We start from the raw sequence: 26712 nt of genomic DNA, 5'->3' as shown, positions 1-26712 counted from the left end.
TCCAGAGAATTCATTCAGCTTTGCTTGCCACTTTACACTAAATAAGTTCCAGGAACTACAATTACTAAGTATAAATTTGAATATAGAAGCCGAAAAGAATTGTTGTATTATATACTGAATTTGAATAGGCAATCAAAATGTAAATTGGTAACAATCACATTGTTTTCTATAGGAAAGTTCCACTTTTCTGTGGAAATGTCCACATTTTATACACTGAGATAAACACAAGAACATGGTTTTCTCACCTGTGCAAGCAGTGAGTAGAACACTACCAGCATCTTCTTTGATGCTGGAAAGCAATTTGACGTAGGGAGTATCCAAGATTGGGCAGAGCTCAGAGGGGAAAGGTCAGTGGTGTCAATCTCTACATCTGTGAAACAAATCCTAATAATCATTTGCTCTCATAGCCTATTTTATTTGTAGATAAAGAACTATCACATGCTACAATTTTATAGCTAACTGCAAAACTCAGCTGTAATATATGAAATAAATATCTCATCCTTGTGTTATTCCATATCTGAGAAACAGATGTACATCATACAGTTTATACTTTACAACATGTTTTCATCTATTTATTGTAAGTTGAATCAAACTGTGTTTTCGAAGTGATGGATTATGAATGTGGTCACCCTTGGACCGCCAAATTGTTAGAGTGTTAACAGGACAGATTGGGCAGTTTGGGCAATCAATTCTTAACTTGCTTTTGAGGTGGGAGAATGTCATAATTCTACTTATTTTAAAATGTGATAGCCCTGAGATAGTTGGCTTGGAGAGTTAAAAGAAGGAGATGTTTTCTATTCTTTATAATCCTCTGAGTAACAGGCAGTACTCTTCTGAAGTTGTCGGTACCCAGTTGAGTATAATTCTCAATTTTAATGAGTAAAATTGATATAACTTCTTTAATGTTTTGTAGAGCAGCTTATAATTGAGATTTTTAGGTTTCTTAGGGGTAAAAAAGGTGACTTGCTCGTAACTATAACCTCAATATTTAGCATATAGTAGTTATTCCATACTTACTGTAAAGTAAGTCTACAGATCTTTCATGTGCCTTCTTAGTGCTTTATGTTTATTACTTATCTTCCTAAAGACTCTATAAAGTAGGCTATATTTTTATTATTTTTGTTGTTTTTTTTCTTGTTGTTTTCTCTAAACTTTAAGCACATTTTCCTGTTTGCCCAGTTATTCATGACAAAGTCAGTAATGTAAAGTCTATCATATTCCAAATCTTAGGCAGCTTCTTTTGAACTACATTGGGTCAAATAGATACTGCTCCTGGAAAAAGATGATGGATGTTAAGGATGAAGGAGGTGATGAATGAAGTCAGGAAGCCAGAGACTGGTTTGAAATTCTGTCCCACAACTTTCCATTATACAGATATGGGAGATGACTTTAAAAAATAATAAGAAGAATCCAGCTGTCCTTCCTGGACAACATTCTTCACTCTCCTGACTGATCCCACCAGTTTGCTGATGACACCAAAATATCTTGCTTCGAATTCTCTCCTGAGTTTCAAACTCACAGACTCAGTGCCCATCCACCTTTTACCAAGAATTTCCATGACCAATAATCCCAAATCCTGGCTGCCTCATGAGACCCCTCAAAGATGGTCTCTGTCCCAGATAATACCAGAGTTTGCTGCAGCCCTTGGGTGCACAGATCTGGACTTGAGCCTTTGTCTGGTGGCATCAGTCTCCTGGTTTGTGTTTCCAAACTTGTTCTCCAAACTTTCCCTTGCTTGCTTTCCACTGTCATCATATTATACAGTTACTAACTCAAGAGAGGATTCTATGCCCTTTCACTGCACTGTCTTTCTAAAGCACTTGTATTCTACTTTAAAACTCTTAGAAACTCCTCTGTCTACACAATCAGTTTCAAGTTCCTAAGAAAGGTACTTTCACAATCTGCTTTCAAACTACTTACCAAGCTCAGGCCCTGTTCCTCCTAAGCTTACCCACCCCCATACCAACAAAGATTAATGCCTCTCACACAGTTCTTTAAAAAAAACAAAAACAAAACATGTCCCTTTGCATTTATGGTTCTTTTTGTCATGTGGCATCTTTTCTGTCACCCAGAATCAGAACCACACATTACTTTCTTTTTCTGCTATGCTTCCCGCATACCCTTGGGCCTCCATCTATAAACCCACAGTACATTTTTATAACACCAAAACACTTTTTATAATTATTTCTATATGAAAAATTTTTCACAATTATTTATAGTCCCTGTGTGTATAGACATGTCATTTAATCTGTGTCAGTTTTCTCATTCTTAAAATGGCAATAACATTACTGCCTACTTTATAGGTATGTAAAATTGAAGATATAATACATGCAAAACAAAATGCCCAGCACAGTGAGTGCTCAATAAATATTCTGAGTAATATTCATGTGCTTATCCCTATTAGAAATTTTATTACTCCACAAAACTATGGATTCCTTGAAGAAAAGATAATATTTATCTTTGTAACTGCAAGAAATCTCATCATTATTGGCACATAATATGTGCTCAATACATCTTTACAATTTAGTTATTATTCCTTAACACTTCAATGGCACTAATTTTTAATCCTGTTTCTCTTTCCAGAAAGTATGGATTGTACAAATACCATCGTAAATTGGATGATGTAATCACTGTTAAGTAGTTATTTAAAGCATGTTGCAAACGATTGCATACAGCACATACCTGTGAAGCAGCACCATTCAACTCTTCTACCTTTAGTTGGAAATCTTAGTGGTCACTCTTCTACCAAACTAATTTTGCAAATATTTACTAATATCAACCAATTCAGTTACAAGCCTGAATGTTGTCTGAGGCACCACTTTATAAAAAAGATGTTAATTTAAGTGAAAGGATTAAATGGCTTAATGTTACTATTAGCAGTTGTAAATCCAAGCCCCTATCATGGCCGTGGTTTATTTAATCCATTCTATTAATGACCACCCTACCCAGTTACCAGTATGGGGGTCAGTAGAGTGGTCTTATTGCGATTATACAGAAAAACACTGAGTGGTATTGAACACATGGAAAGAGGTGTTCCTCCTTGTTTGGCTTATTTCCCATGTGCCTGATTTTTCTGGATACCATGTTGCTAGGCTACAATAAACAAGCCTCTAACTGCTCTGTCTAGTCCTCTGTGGGCCTCCATCCCACTTATCACCTATTCTCAGCACAGCACATCTAGTGATCCCTTTGAATCATATGTCATGTCTTGGCACTCTTCTGTTTAAAAATCCCCAATGACTCCTAGCTTACTGGGAGCTCTAGCCACACTGGCTTTTCTGATGTTCACAAACAGGGCAGGCATACACCCACTACAAAACCTCTGCCTTTGCTCTCTCCACTTCCCTAAAACTCTTCCCCCCAATCTATCCATTCACTCCTGTAAGTCTTAGCTCACAAGTAACTTCACAATACTTTTCCTGAGTTGACCCTGTTTAAAAATTGAGATCACTACCACCTTCTCCAGCATTTTCTAGTTCTTTTTCTTGTTATATTTTTTCATATAGCACATATCACATATTCTTAATATAGCAATATCATCACATATTTAATACAGCACTTCATCAAATATTATTTTTTTACTTTTTTATTTTTTGCCCATCACTTCCCAGCACCAAAATTTTAGCTCACTTCAGGCAAGGATTTTTGTCAATTTAGTTCACTCCTGAATTCCTATACTGATACATTACAGCCTCTCAATAAATACTGAATAAATGATTTAATTGGATTAATAAAAAAAGAAATGCAAGGATAATTAAGCTTAACTATTATGTTCCAAGTTTTAACATGTATTTCTGTACAACCATTACTTATAATAAATGATGTACAATTAACATATGTTTACTTAGAATTAATAAATTAATAAACTAATAAATTCTAAATTGAATAAAATCTAAATTAACATAAATAATATTAAATAGAATATGAGATAATATTTACATAACCTTAGTTTTTGACATTTTAATACAACCCAAGTCCTGGATTTTATGAATAAAAGATGTTTACCTGACTAGACATATTTATCTATATAACAATAAAATAAAATATGTCGTAAATAAAATCTGAAGACCATTGTTAGACTTCAAAAATTATAATGTTCATTACAGTTTAAGGATTAAAATTCATAATAAAAAAGAAATATATAAAATTTTTATCAAATATAATATGATTGTTAAAAAAATTGTACCGGGCCTCCCTGGTGGCGCAGTGGTTGAGAGTCCGCCTGCCGATGCAGGGGATACGGGTTCGTGCCCCGATCTGGGAGGATCCCATATGCCGCGGAGCGGCTGGGCCCGTGAGCCATGGCCGCTGGGCCTGCGCATCCGGAGCCTGTGCTCCGCAACGGGGGAGGCCACAACAGTGAGAGGCCCGCATACCGCAAAAAAAAAAAAAAAAAAAAAAAAAATTGTACCTACTTAAAGTGGACAATTTGATATTTTGGCATATGTATATATCTGTGAAACAATCACTGCACTCAAAATAATATCTCCATCACTCCAAAAGTTTCCTTACGGCTCTTTGTAAAAAATCTCTTTCTCCCACCTATCCCCATGGCCCACTTACTGTCCCCAGAATGACACTATAAATTAGATCTCATTAAAGAAATAAGCCAGTTTGAGGAGAATTGACCATGTAACACTATTAAGCCTTCCAACCCATGACATGGTTTATCTCTCCATTTATTTAGATTTTCCTTGATTTCTCTCACCAGCTTTATAAATTTCAGTATAAAGGTCTTTTACATCTTTTACAAGAGTATCTCTATTTCATATTTTGATGCTATTATAAAGGATATGTTTTTGTATTTTTAATTTCTAATTATTCATTGTGAGTACATAAAATATAATGTATTTTATATGTATTTTATATCTTACAGAATTTCTGAGTTTGTTCATTAATGGCTTCTACTAACTTTTTAGTAAATTCCATTAGATTCCTTACATAGACAAATATGTCATCTGTGAACAAAAGCATTTTATCCAATTTGGATGCCCTTTTTTTTTTCCTTATCCTGTTTCATTTGCCAGAACTTGCAATATTGTGTTAGGTAGTAGCGATGTGAGAAGACTTGCCTTTTCCCTGATCTGAGGCAGAATAATTCAGTCTTTCATCATTAATATGATGTTAGTTGTAGGTTTTACATAGATCTTTTTTATCAGGTTAAGAAAGTTTGTTTCTATTTTTATTTTGCTGAGGTTTATTTTATTTTTTGGTCAGACAAATATCCCATGCTCTTCAAATTTCTGAAAGACTTTGTGGAGGACTAGTAATATTTCTTTTGTAAACAGTTGGTTAATTTCATCAATGAAGTCATCTAAGAATGAATTTTTCTTTGTGAAAAGGAAAATTATTATCTATATCATCTTGAGTGAACTTTGGCAGCTTTTGTCTTTCAAAGAATTTATCCACTTTATCTAGGTTGTTGAATTTATTGCCATAAAGTTGGTCATAATATCTCATTATTATGTTTAATATCTGTAAGATCTATACTGATATTACCTCTCTTGATTCTGATATTAGTAATTCATGTTTTCTCTTTTTCTGTTCATTTTTTCCTAATTCTTATTTATCTCTGATGTTTATTTTAGACAGTTTCTGTTGCCGTCTTTTCAAGTTCATTCATCTTTTTTCTGCAGGATCTAATCTGTTATGATCCTATCCAGTGTAGCTTTCATTTCATGCATTGTGATTTTCATCTCTAGAAATTCAATTTAGGCCTCCCCACTAAGTCTACTTAACTGTTTCATTAAATGGGATACAGTTTTCATAACTATTTTAATACCTTTGGCAGCTAATTCTAACATTTGTAACAGTTCTGGATCAGTTTCAATTCATTGATTTTTCTCCTGATTATTGATCATATCTTATTGCTTCTTTGCTTGCCTGGTAATTTTAGATTGTTGCTAGACATTATGAATTTTTATGTTTTTTTACTATATATTGTTGAACTATATTCTGGAATGTGGTTGTTACTTATAAACAGGTTGATCCTACTGTGTCTTGCTTTTACGATTTGTCAGACAACTACAGAGAGCTGTTTAATCCAGGGCTAGTCATTCCCCACACTGATGAAAGACCCTCTGAGCACCCGACCCACCATCCCCATGATTAGAAGCTTTCCAGTGTAGTTGATCAGTCTCCACTCCTGGTCCCCTGTGAGCAACATCAACAGCTTCTTCTAGTCTTTTCTGGTGTTGCTTTTTTCTTGGCCCTGGGTAGTTTACTCTCACACAGGCAATGAAAAGGACTCTGTTGAATGTTCAAAATGGATCCTCTTTAGATTTGCAGAGTTGTCTAATTTTGCAGCTCTTTATTACTCTTTCCTGGGAACTCTGTCTAACCACTTTGGTCTCCGTGGACACTCAACAATGTCTCTGCAACTCAGGAAGTTTTCTGGGCTCTGCCTGAATTTTTCTTCCCTATGTCATGGCTTGGAGGCTTTCTCAAGGCAGTAAATCATAGGACTTACCTCATTTGTTTCCCATCACTCAAAGATGATGATCCTGAGTTGCCTTCATTCCACAACTTTGAAAATGTTGGAGTTTTAAAAAATTATTTCCCACTTTTTTGTTTTTGTCAGACAGGAGGGTAAATTTGCTCCCAGCTATCCCATCATATTTTGAAACAGAAGTTATTACAAATAGAGTCTTAAAATTTACAAATAACCTGATAGAAAATTGAATAGGGTATTCAGAAAGAAGATCCAGATGACTAATAAGAAGACATTTACTGTCAGATACAATTTTTTACCCATATAGTTGGCAAATTAAAAAATGATGACTTACTATTGTTAGCAAAGTTATGGGGAATAAGTACTTTAATATCCTGTTAGCAGAACTGTGAATTAATACAAACCATTTTGGAAAGTCTGGCAATAAAAAAAAAAAATCCACATCATTTGGCACAAAAACCCTTTTCAGAGAATCTAACTTCAACATAAAAGCCATGTAATAAAATAATAATCATAGTTGTAGTCACAAAGCAGCAGAGTGCTTTTAAACTTCCATAAATAGAAAGGTCAAATGTATCAGTAAATTATACATATGTTATGGAAAAATAATTAGCTACTAAAAGAGTGAGTTCTGTCTCATTTACCATGAGGATTGACCATGATATATTGTTCAGTTAAAAGAGAAGCTAGCCAAGCAACATGAATACTATAATCCTTTTTTAATAGAAAAAAATAAAAGAACAATGGAAAAAGTGAAAGAATAAACACTATCCTAGTTTTTTAATCTTCAGGAAGGTGTGCTAGAGACATGTCATGAAAAGTTTATTAACTTTTTCATTACTTATCTTTTTTTTTTTTTTTTTTTTGCGATACGTGGGCCACTCACTGTTGTGGCCTCTCCCATTGCGGAGCACAGGCTCCGGATGCACAGGCTCAGTGGCTATGGCTCACGGGCCCATCAACTCCATGGCATGTGTGATCTTCCCAGACTGGGGCACAAACCCGTGTCCCCTGCATCGGCAGGTGGACTCTCAACCACTGCGCCAGCAGGGAAGCCCCATTATTTATCTTTGTATCATATTACTTTTTGTACTAAGCATGTATTGCTTTCAAAAATTAAAAAAAAATTAAGAATAATTTGAAAATCCCAAGAATGTTGCCAATCAATGTCCAATATAATTTGCTAAAATATTTACACAAATATTGAAAGAAAATCAATAAGGAAGTCCACTTTAATATGTATGTAATGAAACGTGGGAAGTTTATGGAATATACTGTTATATAGAATTGCAAGAGAAGTTACTTAGTAGATAAATGATATAAGAACACTTGCAGATGGGTACAATTTAACGTTTGTTATGAAAATAAGGCACTAGAAATGGCAGAAACATTTAGAAGAACCTCAACATATCCTCTAACTTTGACCTGTGTTGCTCACTGACCAAGGATATTACCATGTAATTTAAAGTGAGACTACTGATTTGAACTAATGAACTGATATCTTATGTTTTCCTTATTTATACATCTCTTCTAAATGAATTGAATTTAAAACTTTTGTCTTATGTATTTCTTTTCTTTAAATTTTTTTGGCCTTTTTAGTTTTCTATTAAAAATTATCTGATTTTAAGATGAGTAATGTCCCTCCTCACACTCCCTGAATATTTTGGCTTATGTTGATATTTTATTAATTTTTGCTTTTATGGAGTGATTTACATGAGTCTTCTATTTCATCAAAAACATTTCACTTTTCTCTTTCCAATTGCATTTCTACAAAACCTTCCTTTAAAAGTCAGTATTTTTGTTTTATTGTTCTTCCATAGACCTTCATTTCATACCAATGATATTATGATCACCAAGTCTAAATATTGTCTAGCTGTACACTTTTTAGGATTATATCTTTTCCAGATATTCAGTCAAAGCTGGCTTCAGACTTGACTGCTGGTTAAGTGTACCATACAATAAAAGCAGCCCAACACTGATTCATGGTTCTGAATCTTCCTTAATTCTTCAAATCAGGGTTTTGTTGTAACACATTTTCACCCAAGGCCTTAACCTTTCAAGGATAACTAGTCAATAGCAAGTTTTTCATATTTCATAATTTAGTATTGTCCTGAGAGTCTTTACTACTTTAGAAAAATATAGGATAAAATGTATTCATGTACATTTAACACTTGAAGATTTCTCTTTTAACTAAAATTCTTCAAATAAATAAAATAAGGTGGATATAACAGACTTGCTTTGATGATTTCAAATAGGTAATATATCAGAACTGGAGATCCTGTAATCTGCACGGGAAAAACAATAGCTAACATTTAACATGTGCTCCCTGTGTGTGAGGCATTATCTTAAGCAATTTACATATGTTTATTTATTTAATCATCCAGTCAGCCATACTGTTTTGTTTATTACTATTATTAATTTCATTTTATCAATAAGAAAATTCATGGCCTTGAATGCTTACATTAAGCCACACAGATAATAAGCACCAATGCTTGAATCTGACTCAGGCAATGGGACCACACATTCACATTCATAATTGCTACATGACATAGTGTCTCCAGAATTCTATACAGATAATTTTATTTTTTGCTCACAGTTTTAAAACTAAACTCTTCAGAAAATTGACATGGCCCCTAAATTTTTTTTATCATGAAATTAAACAACCTAAATCCTACCTTTGTACAGTAATGCCACAATCATGTGTTATATCTTCTTTAAGCTCTTGATGTCTTGTATTATTTTTTTAAAGCAGGACATTATTTTTATTCCAAGTCAAATACATAAAAATGGATTTTCTCACACTACTCTTAGAATTGTAAAAGGGAAGAGAAAGGCACTAAAGTGATATTTCACCCCCTTATCCTCTGAAACAGCCAGAGCTGGGCCCCATGTGAAAGTACTGGGTCTTACAGCTCCTGCAGACAGAGGGTAGGTCTTTTCTTCTTATCTCATACGTAAGCCAGTGGTTTTCAAACTTTGGAAAGGTGTGACTATTTGTTGGTTATTCTTTTTTAGATTTTAAGCCAGTGAACATGGCTGGAAATAATTTGAAATGAGGAAATTAGACAAGAGACTACCTTTCAGAAGGGAGACATTAATGAAAGATCATGTTGTAGTCATGATTTTACAAACAGAAGTTATGCCAAAACTAGCCAGTTCATAAGTATTGAAAAAAAAATCTTATGAGCTAGATGGTTTGCATGAATAATTTTGACATAACAGTTTTATCTATTCACACTGTGAACTTAGATCTCATCAAGCTTTGTAAGTCAATTTCCAACCTACCGACAATGACTATGCTGTCATTTACTGCTCATTTTGTTATAATGTGAGCTACTCAACCCCATTTCTCTGTGCCCTGAGTCACACTTCTGTTGTTCTTGCTAACCCTTTCCTGACTCTTTTAGATGTCTTCTGTATGTTTTAAAATTTCTGCACAATAACATATTTCATATGAATACCAGGCTGCTCTATGTTCTTCTTTTCCCTTTACCTGATCCTTTGCCCTCAGTTTTTGTTCTCTTTCTAATGTACACATAACAGACACACATGCATGTAAATGTGGTTACCTAGAGGCTCACTACCTAGAGTAGTTTGAGTTTTCTTCAGATCTCCAGAAGTGGTGTCAGGTTTTCTGTTACTCCACTTAGGGATAAGAAAATAGGTAGTAGACAGAGGAAAGTTGATTTTTGTAATGTCACACAGACAGAATCCAAACTAGAGCTCAAAATGTCTGTCTTTAGGCCTAGAAAGCTGCCAATCTGATGTCTACATTTATCTAATCATTTGCTTCCCTAGTCTCAATTCCTTAGTCAGATAGCTACCAGTGACACACTTTACACACATGTCAAAAACTCAACTTCATCACCACCACCAACAGCAACAGCAATAATACCAGTTTAGCAACAAGGGCAGAATGATATTCTTTGACTGCCTTTTCTGTTTTCAAAAAGAACACATGGATCTGGAAGGGCATCCCCCATATAGGCTATAATAATATATGTAGACTAAGGGACTTGGAGCTCTGATTCAGAAATCTATGCTCGTTTGATTCCAGCATGCTTAATTTCTGAGTAGGTCTAGGCTGACAGGATCTCAGACAAGAGGAAAATAAAAAAGGAGTAAGTTAACTGGGATAAATATGAGAAATATGAGGCATTTAAAATGTTTTCTACCACTAAATTCCTGCTTGTGATTTGCCTCATATTCATCACTTAACCTGTGAGTCTATAAATGGGGGTAGTAGAGCTTCCACATTTGTCACTCACTGGGGAGCCATGAATAGGACCAGGCAGCCCAGAAAGAGGAGGTTTTAGCAGCCTCCTACCTCTGATGAGCAAAGACATATTTATCTAGCACCAGAATTTGTTAAGCTTGCATGAGCTGTTTCAATTTGATAAATATGGTCTTTATATCATAGCATCATGCCATATCCTGGTTGCCTTTGTAAATAAACTTTATTTTTTACAGCAGTTTTAGGTTCACAACAAAAGTGAGAGGAAGGTACGCAGATTTCCCATACACCTTCTGCCCCCCACCCCCAAGCATAGCCTCCTCCATTATCACCATCCCCCACCAGATGTTACAATTAATAAACCTACATTGAAACATCATTATCACCCAAAGTCTATAGTTTATATTAGGGCTCACTCTTGGTGGGGGATATTTTCTAAGAGTTTTGGCAAAATCGTAGTGACATTTATTCCTATAGAGTCCCCCTAATATCCATATGTTGAAATCCTAACCACCAATGTGATGGTATTAAGAGGTAGGGGCCTTTGATGTGATTAAATCTTGAGGGTGGAGCCCTCATAAAATGAAATTTGAGCCCTTATTTGAGACCTCAGAGAGATCCCTCACCCCTTCTGCCATCTGAGGACACAGAGAAAAAGAAGTTTATCTATGAACCAAGAAGTAGGTCCTCACCAGACATTGAATATGACAGCTCCTTGTTCTTGGACTTAACTTATAGAGCTGTGAGAAATAAATTTCTGTTGTTTATAGGTCACTCAGTATTCTGTGATAGCAGCCTGAATGACTAAGACATATATCCACTATTATTGTATCATACAGAACAGTTTCACTGACCTAAAAATCCTCTGTGCTCCACCTATTCATCCCTCCCTCTCCACTGCCCTTGGCTACCATTGATTCTTTTACTGTCTCCATAGTTTTGCCTTTTTAAGAACGTCATATAATTGGAATCATATACTATCTATTTAGATTGGTTTGTCTCACTTAGTAATATATACTTAAGTTCACTCCAAGTCTATTCATGGCTTAATAGCTCACAGTTTTTAATCGCTGAATAATATCCGACTGTCAGGATATACCAGTTTATTTACCCATTCACCCACTGAAGGACTTCTTTGTTGCCTCCAAATTTTGGTAATTATGAATACAACTTCTCTAAACATTCATACTAATTTTCAACCTCTTTGGGTAAATACCAAGGAGCATGATTGCTGGATTGTACGATGAGTATATTTAGTTTTGTAAGGTACTACCGAAATGTCTTCTGAAGTGGCCGTACCATATTTTGCATTCCCATCAACAATAAATAAGAGTTTCTGCTGCTTCATAGCCTTGTTATCATTTGGTGTTGTCAGTGCTTTGAATTTTTGTCTTTCTTTTTTTTTTTTTTTTTTTTTTTTATTTTTGCGGTATGCGGGCCTCTCACTGTTGTGGCCTCTCCCGTTGTGGAGCACAGGCTCCGGATGCGCAGGCCCAGCGGCCATGGCTCACGGGCTCAGCCGCTCCGCGGCATATGGGATCCTCCCAGACCAGGGCACGAACCCGTATCCCCTGCATCGGCAGGCGGACTCTCAACCACTGCGCCACCAGGGAGGCCCGAATTTTTGTCTTTCTTATCGTTGTGTGCTCATATCTCATTATTTTAATTTCCATTTGCTTAATGGCACAGGTTGTTGATCACCTTTTCATATGCTTCTTTGCAACCTGTATATCTTCTTTTGTGTAGTGTCTTTCATATATTTTGTCCATTTTTTAATAAAGTTGTTCATTTTCCACAAGTAGGATTGCAACTACCTATTCATTTTCCAGATGTGAAAACAAGGCCAGGAATGACTTGTTCAAAGGGACAAAAACTAGTTAAAAGCAAAAGTTGAATTCTTTCCTCATTCAACCTTTCTTGTCTCACGTCTGGACTGCTATGAAAGATCTTACCATGATCAGGTTTTAGTAGAACAGCTAAGTAGCATACCCCTGACTCCGATCCCTCGTCCACATACCTGAGTGTCTCTCCAAAGCCAATGCTTGGTGAGGTCATTCTGTGAGTGCTCACTGTCTTGAGAACACAAGCCCTGCATCCCAATCTGTGTTCTATCCACATACTGTCTACTGTCCACCTCAGATGTGATACTTTAGGAAAACTGGATTATTAGCTGTTCCCTAACCCTATCAATTTCCTGTCATGGTTTCATCACTTTATACATGGAAATCTTCCTGGATTGTTCTCTTTCACCTCAAACTAACAAATTTCTACCTCTCCATTTTTGATCCCTAGGTACCTTTACGTAAAGGTATTTATTTTCCTTTTTATGATTGTCTTTGTCTTTTGTCTTTTTAAATTTTTTTCTTAAGCAGGGTGCTTTCCTTTTTAAGAACAGAGACAAGAAGGAAACTCACATTCACTATCTTTCCCATCTCAGTGATGACACCACGATTAAATCCTTTGCACAGTCAGAAATCTAGGCATCACCCTTGAATCAATGCTCACTCTCCTCCCCTCTCACTGTGGCAGCACAGACGACAGCACTGGCACGTGCACTGCTCAACACTGTCCCAACCCTGTCCTGTTTCCAGTCTAGTTCCATTTTAATCTATTTTCCTTATTATGTCCCTAATATTCCCTTTAAGATATAAAACTGATTATTTCACTGTCCAGATAAATACTACCTAGGCCTTCTATTATGTTTAGAATAAAGCCAAGAAGAACCACTGTGATTCAGCCCCTGTCTGCTTATCTGACCTAATATCACTCTCTCTGCTGTTCACTAAAGTCATGATATATATGCACTGACATTGTCTCTGTCCCTTAAAAAGGTTCGACTCTTTCCTGGCTCATTGTCTTATGTTCCGGCTCCTGGAAGACCAGTGCTCCAGGCTCCTTCTCATTCAGATCTCAGTCCTTTGTTACCTCTTCAGAGAGACTGTGGCTGACGTCCCCTCTAAACCTGCTTCCTCAGGCCCTCAGTGCTGTTGCCCTGATTCCTTTCTTAGTAGCATATTACTGTCTGAAATGAGCTTGTTTATTCCTTTCTTTCTTTTTTTTTTTTAATCTCTTTCCCCACATTAGTATCTAAGATCAATGAGGGCTATCTTGTTTACTGTATTCTTAGAACCTGGAACAAATATATAACAAATAAGCATATTTGATTATTTAATCTATATAATGTTAACATATTTAATAATAATCTATTTCTTCACTGAGAAAGGCAGTAAGAGAGTGCCAAATGCTCCCTTCCTGGCCCTGGCCATGTTATGTCTGTACAGTTTCAGTAGAAACAACCACCTTCTGTCCCCAGCACTGAGTGCTATGAGCCTTGTTGGTACTCTGGATCTTTAGAACAAAGTAAAAAGCCCATTTTCAGGCAAAGGACAGGAGCATTGTAGATAGTATCCGGATGTTGCCTAACCCTGCATTTCATAGGTACTAAAGGAAAACTGAAGTTCCTTTAGCTGATCTCCACCTCTTGAGAGCCTACAATTTCTCTCATTGGGATAAAAACAAATCAAAGGATAACCTTCATCACAGAGAACAGACTTAATGCTAATGGATCCTAGAGCATGTTCTTATAGAACAATTAAATGTTTACCTTCTCCCAACGAGCGTTTGCAGAATAAATGTTTTAAATGAGTGGTGAAGGGGGCTGGGGAAAGATTATGACCTGAATGCCAATTCTTGATATTACTGGGTTGGCCAAAAGTTCGTTTGGGTTTTTCCCTGAGACGTTATGGAAAAATCCGAATGAACTTTTTGGTCAACCCAATGCTTCTTCCATGTCTTTGATGAAAGGACTTGACAGACACATGCTTATTGATAGGGAGGCTGAAGGGTCTTATACTACCTGATGTTGGACGTGATTCCAAGGAAGCAGGCATTACTTTTAACCTTTGAGATGCAGCGTTAGGGAGGGTGGAAATCCAAGCCCTGAAAGGAGCCTTAGAAAAGGACCATCAATGCCCTGATGGCTGAGAGGATCTGGTGGCTTCCTGCAGTGAATCCCTTCAGCAACATGCAGAATTGGATTGACTCTGACTACTCGCTGTGTATGTTCATTTTGTGGAGGAAGGAGAGAGGGGCTGCCTGATGCAGTTGACTCTAGTGCCCTTGAGGATAGCTATACAGATGTCCTGTGGGATTGAGTCCTGGGGGAAGCCTGAGAAGAGAGAGATGTCCCGTTCCCCCTTCAGAGGGTCAGCCCAGCCTGCCACCCCCTGCATGTCCACCAGAGCAAACCAAGTCTTCCTTGCTTAGAGGTTTGCCCCTGACAAAGGGGCTCTAGCACAAGAATTTTTTTTCCTTTTACAACTTTATTGGAGTATAATTGCTTCACAATGGTGTATTAGTTTCTGCTTTATAACAAAGTGAATCAGTTATATATATAATCTGTTCTCATATCCCTTCCCTCTTGTATCTCCCTCCTTCCCACCCTCCCTATCCCACACCTCCAGTCGGTCACAAAGCACCAAGCTGATCTGCCTGTCTTATGCGGCTACTTCCCACTAGCTATCTACCTTACATTTGGTAGTGTATATATGTCCATGCCTCTCTCTCGGTTTGTCACAGCTTACCCTTCCCCCTCCCCATAACCTCAAGTCCATTCTCAAGTAGGTCTGTGTCTTTATTCCTGAATGCTGAAAAAAATCCACCTTGCAGATAGGCAAACACCATTTACCATCCATTTGAAAGACCTTACCAAATTGAGAAAGGGAAACCCAGCTGAACAATCCAACAGGAGGTTCCCATTGAGGCAAAAACAATGAAGCAAAGAAAGGAATAAGGGACAGCACCCAGGTCTTCAAACTCTAAATCTGTGTTCTTTCACTTTGCAATTCTGATTTATTTCATGAGACTACTTAGAAACTGTCACATCGTATTTTGACATATTTTTTTCAAATACTTCTTTTACTGTATTGCACTCATATACCACAACAAGTCCATTTTCTCAGTTACTGACCATGAAACTAAAGTTTTTTTTATCAACTGTCTCTTCTTTTCCCTTCTTTAGTATTCAGTAGCTGGAATTTTCACTCAGCATCCTTCACTGTAACTGGATACTCTCATCCCAGCTCACCTTTGCTCATCTTCCGTGCCAGATTCACCTTTCCCATCTGGCAAACAATTCTGCTCTCCTCTAATACACTGTTTGAAAAAGTAGCACTTTAATTATGTTTAAGGACTACTCTATTCTAATATAATTAAATATTCAGGAAGAATACTATGCAATGAGTTTTTGTGATTATAGTGGAGGTAGCTAGAAGCTGCAAGCCCAATAAAAGTATAACATTTTTTCAAAAGGCAGGCAAAGCATACTTTATACTCTTTTCAAATATTTTTTTTAAAAACTTATCATGACTGAGTGGGTTGTTGTTTCCTGACTAAAAGATAACGCAGAAGAAATCATCACAGCATTTTTATTTGGGAGAAAACAAAGGAGAAATTCTAGAAGAGATTTTTTCATGAGATATTTACATAGCTCTCCTCAATTAATACTTTTTTTTTTCACTTTAGAGTTCAACTTTTTTTAATAAAACAAAATTTTAAAGTAGCAGTCACAAAAACAAAAACCTACTGAATGGGAGAAAATATTTGCAAATGATATGACAAATAAGGGGTTAATATCCAAAATATTTAAAAAACTCATGCAACTCTACATCAAGAAAACAATCAGATTAAAAAATGGGCAGAAGAACTGAATAGACATTTTTCCAAAGAAGACATGCAGATGGTCAACAGGCAAACATGAAAAGATAATGAACATCATTCATCTTCAGCGAAATGCAAGTCAAAACCACCATGAGATATCACCTCACACCTGTCAGAATGGCTATCATCAGAAAGAACACAAATAACAAATGTTGGTGATGATATGGAGAAAAGGGAAACCTTGTACACTGTTGGTGGAAATGTAAATTTGTGCAGCCACCGTGGAAAAAACAGTATGGAGGTTTCTCATAAAACTAAAAATAGAGCTACCATATGATCTAGCAATTCCATTCCTGGGCATATATCCAAAAGTAACAAAAACACTAGTTGAAAGTATACATGCAATGTGGATGGACTTGGACAGTATTACGTTTAGTGAAATAAGTCAGAGAGAGAAAGACAAATATTGTATGGTATCACTTATATGCAGAATATAAAAATAAAACTAGTAAATATAACAAAAGAGTAGCAGCCACTAAAACATTAGCATAACATTGGCAATAAATAATTTTTTAAACCAACAGAAGGAATCAAAGTGGAATTGGGTGAACAGTGACTCAGAGGGTTTTAAGAAGGCCTCTGTCCTTGCCCAGGTATGTTGCTGAAAGTTGCTTGCTCTAACATTTCCTGAACAAGTATAGGGATGCAGTATCTACACTCACTTATGCTCCACTGGTTCAGGCCTTTTCTGTACTGTGTCCTCAGCACTTACCTCAGTGCCTGGCACTACTTGCTGCTCAAAAATACATTGAATAGCCCTCTCCACCCCATCTCTCATCTGCGTCTGTGCCTTGTCCCCTTCTCTCAGTCTCTTTCTTCCCCATCACTTCCCCAGATGCTGACACCCAGTTACTCCAGTTTCCCCGATTTCAGCTTTGGTCTTCAGCCCCATTCACCCGAGAATTTGCCTGAAGGCCACCCCCAACTCTGCACCTGCCCCCTTAGGGCCACTAAGGACCATGACTAAGACAGGTCCCATCCGCATGGCCCCACCACTCAGGGTGGACGAAGAAGATGAGGAGGACTATGAGCCTGTCCCTGAGCCCCCCAGCCCCACCCAGGAGAGCTGGCAGAAGTCTACTCCTCAGCACCAGACCCCACCCCCAGGAGTACGCCTTCACCTTCTTTGAACCCAACAACCCTGCCTTTCAAGAGATTCTGTGTGACCCGCAGACCACCATCGCTGAGTTGTTCGCCACTGTGCATCAGTGGGTGCCCCAAGTCCAGTACAAGATCGATGTCATTGGCAATGAGATTCTGCGATGAGGCTGCCATGTGATGGGCTGACCTAACATGACACTGCTCCATTATACGTGCAAGGCTGGGGCCCATGGAGTCGAGTTCCCCATGGCGGCTGTGCGTCTCTTGCAGCAGCTGCTGGCGCTGGGCACAGATGTGACCCTGTGCAGCTGCTGGACCAACATGAACATGCCCCACTACTCAGCCTATTTCGACATGCCCGGTCTCGTGCACATGTTACTGAAGGGTGTACGGTCCCGAGTGGTGAGCTCCAAGTGCAGTGACTTCAGCCACGGCTCAGCCCTGCACATCTCTGCTTCCAGCCCATGCCTGGGCGCGGCCAAATAATTTGCTGGAACATGGCACCAACCCGGCACTTCGGAACCGAAAGGGACCCGTGCCAGCGGAGGTGGTCCCAGAGGAGTTGTCCCATGGACATATCCCTGGACAAGGCTGAGGGGCGCTGGTGGCCAAGGAGCTGTGGACGCTACTGGAGGAGGCTGTGCCACTCTCCTGAGCCCTCCCTAGGGTCACACTACCTAACTATGACAACATCCCAGGCAATGCCATGCTCAGCACACTGGACCTGCACCTGGGAGACTGCGTGCTACTGGATGGCCAGAAGACCCACAGCTGCGGTTCTGCGAGACCTCAGAGTTTGCCAATGGCTGGTGAGTGGACATGCAGCTTGATGAACCTGAGGGCGAGAAAGATGGCAGTGTTGGGGGTGTCTAGTACTTCATCTGCCCTCCCAAGCAGGGTCTCTTTGCCTCTTTGTCCAAGATCTCCAAGGCAGTGGGCACACCTTCATGATCCGTCACCTCTACACCTTGGACTCCCTGGATGGACTTCTCCTGTGTCACTGGCAAAGATCGCAGGGAACACAAAGGTAAGAAGAGGTCCCCATCAGCCCTGACTCTGGGTGGCCTGCAGCAGTGTGAGGGAGCCAAGGCTGAGGTTGGAGACCAAATCCTCATCACAGGCCAGAAGCAAGGGATTGTGCACTTCTGCAGGAAGCCAGATTTTGTCCCAGGTTACTGGTATGGCATCCAGCTAGACCATCAACAAGCACGATGGCTCTGTCTTTGGTGTCTGGTACTTCATCTGCCCCCTTCGGCATGGAGTCTTTGCACCAGCATCTGGAATTCAGAGGATTGGTGGATCCACTGACACCCCTGGGGACAGTGTTGGAGCCAAAATTGAATCAAGTGGCAATGATGCAGACCAAAACACCTTCACAACAGTCTGGACCCCAAAGGACATCACATCAGAGAGCTCCATCTCCAGGTTGCTCTTCTTCTGCTGGTTTCCCTGGATACTGAGGGAGGAGATGCAGTCTTAGAGGCTCTGGACATTCCACAGAGACACAGAACCCCTTCTAGAATCTCCTGACACAAGGAGCCCCCTAGTCACTTGAGATAGCATTTCTCAGTAACGTATCCAGAAGAGAGACCCCATTAGCCAGCCCTCGATCACTAAGGCCCCATTATTAACAGATTCCCCTGTGATAACCCCCCAAATATAGACCTTATGTTACCCAGAAAGAGATTCCCTGAGTGTAGTACCTTTAGGCTACTCCCAACCCCTCAGATCAGACCCCCCAGTAACAGATTTCCACATCACCTCAAATGACGGGAACTTTCTCTACATAATGCTCTACAGCAGAACATTCCTGAGTCACTGGCTCAGAACCCTTCCCTATTAACAAAGATTCCCCCCACGCCCCCATCAAGTCCCCTTGAAAGAAACACCCCCAGAGCAACAGAGTAACAGACTCACATTTAACATCAGTCCCCTCAAGATATTTTGACCCCCACAGTCACCCCCAAACCCTTACACTGCAATCAGAGACTCCCTCCATTAACAAAACCCCCTGCTCTTACCCCTCAAGAAGAGACCTACATTAACCAGCCCACTGTCACCTCCAATTTACAGGTACCAAACGGTCCTGGAAGTGCTAATTACAGGGCCGCCAAGTCTTCCTGTCCTCTGCACCCTCAAGAAACACCCAGTATCTTGTATGAAGCCCACCCCATGCAGCCCACAGCACCTGTTCTGGCCAGGCTCTCAGAAATTTCTCTACATTTTAAGTAATTATTTCCCCCTTTGGGGGACCCCAAAATTTGGAGGCCCCATTCTGGGACTCTGAGGATCCTAAACCCGAGAGTACATGTCATGTCCCAGACTTTCCTGTGTCCCCAAGTCCTACAGCCCCTAGGAGGCTCCAAAACCCTAACTCCCAGGACCCCCAAATCATGGAAACCCCAAATCCCCCAGGACTCCCAAATTAAAAAAAATCCAAGCCTCTAGGAAACCCCAGTCATGGAGGTCCTTATGCCTGGGATGGAGGAGACTAGTCTGGATATGCATCCCGGGCCCCCGGGGCACCTCAAGCCCTATTCGTAGGCACTAGGGGACAACAAACAGGAATTCTCATCCCTGGAAACCAGAGGAATTCAATGCCCTGAGTTCATGGATCTTTAGACACCAAAATTCCAAGAGCCCCAGCTGCAATGCCCCAGATCTTCAAGCCTACATCTTTAATACATGAGGGACACCAAGGCATTGAGGGGATCCCAAATCCTGGACCCCCCATTTCAATGTACATTCTGGTCACAAGTCCAAAACACCAAACCTAAGTTACTGGCACTGAAGGACTTCACAGCATCCTGGTCAGACTAAGAGCCTGATGGAGATCCTGAAGACCTAGGGGGTCCAGGGCAGACCCTGAAACCAAGGAGAGCTCATGACTGTCCTTCACTTCATGTCTCCAAACTCAGCATGACCCCTATCCCTTTAATAAAGATGTGTCTGTGGCAAAAAATAAATAAATAAATAAAATACATTTAATAAGTAAATGGATTATTTATTTTAAGAAAACTTCTTTAGGCACTTTTAAAATTCCAGCTGGTTAGATGTTTTACTGTCTTGAATATATAAATTTTTCATGTCCAGGGAAGGACTGGAATTGCAAGATTATTGGTAAAAATCACCCATGTAGTCCATATTCTATCAACCTTATTCATGTGCAGAATTTGCACTCTCCTTTAAACATATCCTTATCATGATGATTTCTTTGTTAAGAATTTGCGCCCCTTAGGTCAATGTATCAGTACCAATAACTATCATCAGTTTTGTGTTAACCAAGAGTTCATTTTTTATACTTGTAAATTAAGGTATATATTATATGCCAAAGTATTAAATTACTCTAAGTCCCCTACATATCAACCAGTTCCACTCTAAGAGTGTAAGTCCAATTTGTTTATAAGTCCAATAAATTTAGCCTAGGTACCCAGCTAACACAGTCAGCTATATAGTACTGTACTGTGACAGGTTTATCATACTTTTCACACAAATAATACATAAACAAACAAACGTAAAATAAAACATTTTCAATCTTACAGTATAGTACCTTGAAAAGTTCAGTAGATAGTACAATAGCTGGCATACAGGGGCTGGTATCCAGTGAACAGGCAAGGAGAGTTACTGAATGGAAGAGGGAGAGGAGATGGGAGATGGTAGAGCTGAAGGGTGAGCAGCAATAGGAGATGGAGGGCAAGCTGCAATTTCACTAATGGCTGATGTTCATGGCACAGGTTCTGGTTCCTTGCTGGATTCAATTCTATCTGCCCTCTTGAAAAAATGATAGTAGTAGCTATCACTGGGTAGTAGCTCTTTTTTTCCTCCTCATAGATGACACTGTAGCACTGGATAGCGTTCTGAATGGCTGCTGCAACCTTCGTGTATCATTCTATGTTCAGGTCCTGTGCCTCAAAAACGAACAGTGCCTCCTCAAATAAAGAAAATCCCCTTGCCATTTCCTGTGTTGTGAATCTCTTCAGCTCTTCGGTTACTTTTTCTACCTGTTGTCTCTCTTCATCCTTTCTGTCGACATCCAATTCCATCAGGTCTTCATTAGTAACCTCCTCATGTTGCACAGCAAGGAGTTCAGTGAAGTCATCCTCTTGCAGATCTAGCTCCAGCTTCTCACTGAGGGTCACTGAATTGCTGAAGACCTCTTTGGAATCCTTATTCACCTTCTCAAATCCATGATAATCATGAAAAAACTGTGGTCAAATGTTCTTCCAAACCCCATTCATGGTGATGACTGTAACCTCACGCCAAGCAAAGTCAATGTTTTTTATGGCCTTGTAGATGTTATAGTCCTTCCAAAATAGTTGCAGCGTTGTTCTTGATTCATCACTCGCCTTTACTGCCTGACAAAAAGTGTGATGTAAATAATATTTCTTGAAAGTCGCTCTAACTCCCTTGTCCATAGTTGGATGAGTGATGTAGTATTAGGTGGCAGATGCACTACTTTGATGTTGGAATGAAAGCCGTCCATGAATGGAGGTGGGGTGGTGGTGGCCTGGAGCACTGTCAAGTAGCAAAAGAATGTTGAATGGGACATACTTCTCCAAGCAATATTTCTCTAACTCCAGGATAAATTGGTGGAAAAACCAGTCCTGGAAAATGGCCTGTGTAACCCAGGCTTTGGGGTTACTCTTCCACACAACAGGAAGAGAGCCATTGGGTATGTTTTTAAGGGTTATTGGATTCTCTGAATGGTAAACTAAGAGATGATTCAGCTTCATATTGTCAGAAGCATTGTCATCAAACAACAGAGTTAGCCTATCCTTTGCTGCTTTGTAGCCTAGCATCAACTTTTCTTCTTTAACAGATATAACTTTCGTCTGGCATCCTCTTCCAGTACAGTCGTGTGTCACCCACTTTAAGAACCTGCTCGGGTAAATATGCACCTTCATCAATAATTTCTCAAAGCATTTCAGGAAATTCCTGGGCATCTACCATATATGCACATGCTGCCTCACCACTTACCTTTACGTTGTGAAGGTTGGTTCTAGCCTTGAACCAATGAAACCAGTCATGACTGGCATTAAAAGATGCACCTCTGATTCTTTGCTATGTTTCTTCTTCAAGTCTTCATAAAGGCTTTCAGCCTTCTCTTGAATCATCATTAAGCTGAGCAGGACTGGACAAAATTATGTTGAATAAAAGTGGTAAAAGTGGACATCCTTGTCTTGATCTTAGAGGAAATGCTTCCAGCTTTCCACCATTGAGTATGATGTTAGCTGTAAGTTTGTCATATATGGCCTTTATTATGTTGATGTAGGATACCCTCATGTTTTTTTTCTGGAGTTTTTATTATAAATGGGTGTTGAATTTTATCAAAAGCCTTTTGTGCCTCTATTGAGATGATCATATATTTTTTTTTTATTTTTCAGTTTGTTGATGTGGTGTATCACACTGATTGATTTGTGGTTATTGAAAAATCCTTGCATCCCTGAGATAAATCTTTCTTGATCATGGTGTATCATCTTTTTAATGTATTGTTAGATTTGGTTTGCTAGTATTTTGTTGAGGATTTTTGCTATTGGCCTGTAAATTTCTTTTTTGTGGTACCTTTGTATGGTTTTGGTATCAGGTTGATTGTGGCCTCATAGAATGAGTTTGGGAGTGTTTCTTCCTCTGTGATTTTTTGGAACAGTTACAGAAGGATAGATGTTAACTCTTCTCTAAATGTTTGATAGAATTTTCCTGTGAAGCCACCTGGTCCTGGACTTTTGTTTGTTGGGAGTTTTTAAATCACAGTTTCAATTTCAGTAATGGTGATTCATCTGTTCAAATTATCTATTTCTTCCTAGTTCAGTCTTGGGAAATTGTAACTTTCTAAGAATTGGTCCATTTCTTCTAGGTTGTCCATTTTATTGACATAGAGTTGCTTGTAGTAGTCTCATGATCCTTCATATTTCTGTGGTGTCAGTTGTAACTTCTTTTTTATTTGTTTGTTTTTAAATTTTTATTATGGAATATTTCAAACATACATCAAAATAAGAGTGTATAAAAAATTACCCTATTGTATTTATCACCTGGTCATAATATCTTCCAGCTATTTGGCCACTCTTGTTTTCATCTCTATCCTTCTTCCTTCACATTATTTTGAAGCAAATACAGTTACAGGATAGATTTGTTTTTGTAAATATTGTTAGATACTCCCTCAACCACATATATATATATATATATATATATATATATATATATATATATATATATATATATATATATTCATATATATTCAGAACTTTTATCTGAGTTAGAAGATCGATTCTAGCTTGTTGTCTGAAATTCGGTAGTTGCACAAAGTGCAACTTTTTGGGAATCATTTATTTTTTTATTTTTTCACACACACACACTGTATTTTATTTTTACAAGAGATAAATAAACTGACACCAAGCATTGTAAATGGATGACCACAACAAAAGCAACAATGATTTCAATTACCAAACACAAAACACACTCATACTATGTCATAATACTGACATTCAGTCCAGTAATCCTCAACTGTAACAGCTCCCTTACTTTGCAATGAAAATTGATTTGTATGTTTTTTGCCTCTGAGCCCTTGGGGGATTTTTTTTTATTCAAACAGAAAGTCACAAAAATTATAATCGTCCTCATCAGTTCACTCAGTCCCATGTAATTAATTTTTTTTCATCTTGATCTTTTGTTAACACTTTTATGAATTCATCAGTTTTCCATTAGAGTTCTGAAAATGCTTATTCATTCAATTCAACAGTATAGCCAGTTACCAGAAACCTGTACTTGTCAGAGTCTTTTCCATGAATTCCTTGAAGATGAAACCCTTTCATAGGAACATTTTTGCAAAAGCATCAGAGTACACCCAGAACTGTCTGTAAAGGACAAAAGACTTTAAAATGACCATGGTTAAAGATTTGATGAAAGTTCATAATAATGCAGTTGACAAGGAAATTTAGTTATTTCTGAGATATACATTTTAAAGTAATAACTAGAATTATGACTTATAACATTATACCAGAACATATAAGATTTTTAGAAATTTCACGTAATGTCTGAAACATTTATATTAACATATTTCCATACAAATAACCCAAGGAAAGTTTAGTATTAGTTTTTGTTTGTTTGTGTTTTTATACTGCAGGTTCTTATTAGTCATCAATTTTATACACATCAGTGTATACATGTCAGACCCAATCACCCAATTCAGCAAACCACCATCTCCTCCCCACCATGGTTTTCCCCCCTTGGTGTCCATACGTTTGTTCTCTACATCTGTGTCTCAACTTCTGCCCTGCAAACTGGTTCACCTGTATCATTTTTCTAAGTTCCACATACATGCATTAATATATGATATTTGTTTTTCTCTTTCTGACTTACTTCACTCTGTATGACAGTCTCTAGATCCATCCACGTCTCAACAAATTACTCAAATTCGTTCCTTTTTATGGCTGAGTAATATTCCATTGTATGTATGTACCACAACTTCTTTATCTATCCATTCATATGTTGATGGGCATTTAGGTTGCTTCCATGACCTGGCTATTGTAAATAGTGCTGCAATGAACATTGGGGTGCATGTGTCTTTTTGAATTATGGTTTTCTCTGGGTATATGCCCAGTAGTGGGATGGCTGGATCATATGGTAATTCTATTTTTAGTTTTTTAAGGAACCTCCATACTGTTCTCCATAGTGACTGTATCAAATTTCATTCCCACCAACAGTGCAAAACTGTTCCCTTTTCTCCACACCCTCTCTAGCATTTGTTGTTTGTAGATTTTCTTATGAGGCTCATTCTAACTGGTGTGAGGTGATGCTTCATTGTAGTTTTGATTTGCATTTCTCTAATAATTAGTAATATTGAGCAGCTTTTCATGTGCTTCTTGGCCATCTGTATGTCTTCTTTGGGGAAATGTCTATTTAGGTCTTCGGCCCATTTTTGGATTGGATTTATTTCTAATATTATTGATTTTAGCCCTCTCCCTTTTTCTCATGATGGCTTTGACTAAAGGTTTATTAATTTTGTTTATCTTTTCAAAGAATCCTCTTTTAATTTCATTGATTTTTCCTACTGTTTTTTTCATCTCTACTTCTTTTATATCTGATCAGATGTTTACAATTTCTTTCCTTCTACTAACTGTAGGTTTTGTTTGTTCTTCTTTCTCTAGTTGCTTTAGGTGTAAGGTTAGGTTATTTATTTGAAATTTGTCTTGTTTCCTAAGGTAAGCTTGTATTGCTATAAACTTTCCTCTTAGACCTGCTTTTGCTGTGTCTCATAGGTTTCGTATCATCTTATTTTTGTTATCACTTGTCTCTAGGTATTTTTAAATTTCCTCTTTGATTTCTTACATGATCCATTGGTTATTTTGTAGCATATTGTTTAGCCTCCACGTGTTTGTGTTTCATAAAGTTTAATTCCTGTAGTTGCTTTCTAAAATCATAGTGTTGTTGTCAGAAAAGATGCTTGATACAATTTCAGTTGTCTTAAATTCTAAAAGGATTGCTTTGTGACCCAGCATGTGATCAATCCTGGAGAATGTTCCATGTGCACTCGATAAAAATGTGTATTTTGCTGCTTTTGGATGAATGTTCTATAAATAACAATTAAGTCCATCTGGTCTAATGTGTCATTTAAGACCTCTGTTTACTTATTGATTTTCTGTCTGGATGATCTGTCCATTGATGTAAGTGGGATGTTAAAGTCTCCCACTATTATTGTGTTACTGTCAATTTCTCCTTTTATGGTTGTTAACATTTGCCTTATATATTGAGGTGTTCCTATGCTGGGTGCATATATATTTACACTTGTTATATCTTCTTCTTGGATTGATCCCTTGATCATTATTTAGTATCCTTTTTTGTCTCTTGTAACAGTCTTTATTTTAAAGTCTATTTTGTCTGATATGAGCATTGCTACTGCAGGTTTCTTTTGATTTCCACTTACATGGAATAGCTCTTTTCCATCCCCTCACTTTCAGTCTGTATGTGTCCCTAGATCTGTAGTGGGTCTCTTGTAGACAGCATACACATGGTCTTATTTTTATATCCATTCAGCCAGTCTATGTCTTATGGTTGGAGCATTTAATCCATTTACATTTAAGGTAATTATCTATATGTATGTTCCTATTGCTATTTATTTAATTGTTTTGAATTTGTTTTTGTGGGCCTTTTTTCTTTCCTTCCTCTTTTGTTCTCTTCTCATGTGATTTGATGACTATCTTTAGTGTTGTGT

At 38.1% G+C, this 26712-nt stretch overlaps 1 protein-coding gene and 1 pseudogene across 2 annotated transcripts in view; both read left to right on the top strand.

Moving 5' to 3' along the window:
* KHDRBS2 (KH RNA binding domain containing, signal transduction associated 2) overlaps window positions 1–26712 on the top strand; it is a gene marked incomplete at its 3' end in the record, with an annotated part of 651690 nt that overhangs the window by 364980 nt on the left and 259998 nt on the right. The gene's annotated exons all lie outside the window — the stretch shown is intronic.
* On the top strand, window positions 17224–18984 carry LOC309813181 (CAP-Gly domain-containing linker protein 3-like; annotated as a pseudogene). Its single transcript has one exon. The product of its transcript is annotated as a CAP-Gly domain-containing linker protein 3-like (transcript).

Source organism: Mesoplodon mirus (genome assembly GCF_964341445.2).
Source record: "Mesoplodon mirus genome assembly, chromosome: 12".
NCBI classification, from domain to species: domain Eukaryota; kingdom Metazoa; phylum Chordata; class Mammalia; order Artiodactyla; family Ziphiidae; genus Mesoplodon; species Mesoplodon mirus.
The sequence above is the reverse complement of the archived record's forward strand: the minus strand, read 5'-3'. Positions and strand labels throughout refer to the sequence as shown.